Genomic DNA, 2,535 nt, shown 5'->3' with positions numbered 1-2,535 from the left:
TAAAAACATTTCTTTATTTTATATATTTATATACTTATTCAACTCATTTAAAATACGAAGCAGTTCTGAAAAGCTATTTCTGCACCGAAAAGCGGTTTTTCGAAACGCGCCGGACTTTACGGAGCTTCTGCAGCTGTCGTCGACGACGACGGCGGGACTTTTGGCGGGCGGAATAGCGGCCGTAAATAAAAGAAAAATTTCTCTTCCTCCGCGATCTCGTCTTTTCCTCCTAAAAAAAATAAAATAAAATAAAAAAATTGTGTATGTTCAGTTTGGCATATTAAAAACAAAAAGAAAATTAGGAGGAGTAATTGCGTATATGTCCCACTAAAGTGGGGATATTGCATTTTACCGCTTCTAAATTTTAGAAATATGTTATATTTTAAAAACCGGTAAATATTTCCTTGGACTAGTCAAAAATTCGTGATCATGTTTAATAAAATGACCATTTGCCCTTTATCATGATCAGTAATAATAAGGAAAAACATCAAATATCATCCCTGTTGTTTCGCACTTTTTTTTATTTTAGTACTCTGTGGTTTAAAATATATCAATTTAGTGCCCCGTGGTTTTATTTTTCTCTTTTTATTATCCCTTCCGCTAATTTTTTTTCATCAAATCAATGACAAAATTAAAACTAAAAGGTACTAAAATAAAAAATTTGATAAAACTAGGTGGGGTATCTGAAATTTTTTGTATATAATTTAATGAAATATTAACGGAAAAGCCGACAAAAAGAAAAAAATGAAACCACATGACAATAACTTGATACACTTTAAATCACAGGGTACTAAAGTGAGAAAGTGCGAAACCACGGGGTGGTATTTGAAATTTACCCTAATAATAATAATGCTCATCAAGCTCTGAGAAATTTAAAGTTTGTGGGGGAACTTATGTGATATTTTAAATTTAGAGGGATACTTATGAGAAAAAAACAAAAAGGTAAAAATGTATGGAGACCCCCTCAACTATAGGCCATTTTAAAATGAGCTCGTTAATTTACACTCCTTAACTTGTGAAATTTATATATATATATATATAAATTGAGTTATTTTTGCCAAATAAAATTAAAATTTCGCTAAACTCATCCATGATTCTATCTAATTTTAATAGTTTTAAGGGCTCTTTGTTTATTTACCCCTCGCAACTATTTAAAATTTTGAAATTTATCCTAAAATTACCAAAATACCCTTTTAAAATCAAATTTCTTTAGTAAACCCTAGAGAAAATGAGAATATTTAAAAGAATTTTTTTCGAAAATCAATGTGGATATTTTGGTCCTTGAGGGATCATTACGTTATTTTTAAAGTTCTGAAGGGCATATTAGATATTATCCCATAATTTTTAACTACTTTTTTTACCAACTAAAATTAAAGAAAAAAAATAATTTTTTTTAAAAGAATCAAAAGCTGAGGAGGTGTCAAATTTACCGATCGTAAAGTTCTCGTTTGCTGCACCGCCATCTGCGTCCGACGAAACCATTCTGGCCACCGTCGGAGTGACGAATTCGCCCGCAACAACGAGCAGGAGGACTGCGAGGGCTGCGAAAATTTTCACAGCCATTTTTACCGTGTTCGGATCACGGAGACGCGGATTTAGCAACAAAATGGTGCTGAGTAGCACAAGTTATTATAAGTGAAAAAAAAGTGAGGGGGAATTTAATGTAAGAGAGAGAGAGAGAGAGAGAGAGGAAAAAAAAGAGAAAAAGAAAAAGAAGAGTATCAATATCTTAGTAGGTAAGGAATCATTTCGACGCACCCGGTGTACCGATACGTCTCGTACACCGCAGTGTCGAAAATCGGAATCTAATTTATTAGGTGTGTGTTTTACGACACTGAAAAAAAAAAAAAAATGGTTATTAAAATTTGGGGAAACTTCAAATACCCCTGTGGTTTCGCACTTTCTCACTTTAGTACCCTGTGATTTAAAGTGTATCAAGTTAGTACCATGTGGTTTCGCACTTTCTCACTTTAGTACCTTGTGGTTTCAAGTGTATCAAGTTAGTACTATGTGGTTTTATTTTTGCATCAAGTTAGTATCTTGTGGTTTCAATTTTTTTTTTTATTATTTATTTCGGGGTATATAATTTAACGAAATATTAAACCAGAAGGTACTAAAGTGAGAAACTGCGAAACCACATAATACTAACTTAATACATTTAAAACCACAGGGTACTAAAGTGTGAAAGTGTGAAACCACAGGGTACTAAAGTGAAAAAGTGCGAAACCACAGAGTACTAAAGTGCGAAAGTGCGAAACCACAGCGGGGTATTTGAAGTTTTTCCTTAAAATTTCGTAAATGTTAGGCACTGGTTTCGTCTAAATTTCGAATTAAGTGCGAAATCACAGAGTACTAAAGTGAGAAAGTGCGAAACTACAGCGGGGTATTTGAAGTTTTTCCTTAAAATTTCGTAAATGTTAGGCACTGGTTTCGCCTAAATTTCAAATTAAATAATTTTTCTAACTTTTCGAATTTACAGAAATATCGGAATCAGAATTAGAATGAGAATTTACGTATCTCTCGCTACTATTCAAA

The 2,535-nt window shown here is 32.7% G+C and overlaps 1 long non-coding RNA gene across 1 annotated transcript; it reads right to left on the bottom strand.

Annotated features, from left to right (window-relative positions):
- Positions 1 to 1,634, bottom strand: LOC109716908. Its single transcript, XR_002218072.1, has 2 exons — positions 1,431 to 1,634; positions 1 to 229 (listed from the first exon to the last, which is right to left on the bottom strand). It is a non-coding gene; the product is annotated as an uncharacterized LOC109716908 (long non-coding RNA).

This window comes from Ananas comosus, linkage group 11, assembly GCF_001540865.1.
Source record: "Ananas comosus cultivar F153 linkage group 11, ASM154086v1, whole genome shotgun sequence".
NCBI lineage: Eukaryota > Viridiplantae > Streptophyta > Magnoliopsida > Poales > Bromeliaceae > Ananas > Ananas comosus.
This window is presented reverse-complemented; position numbering and strand designations above follow the sequence as displayed.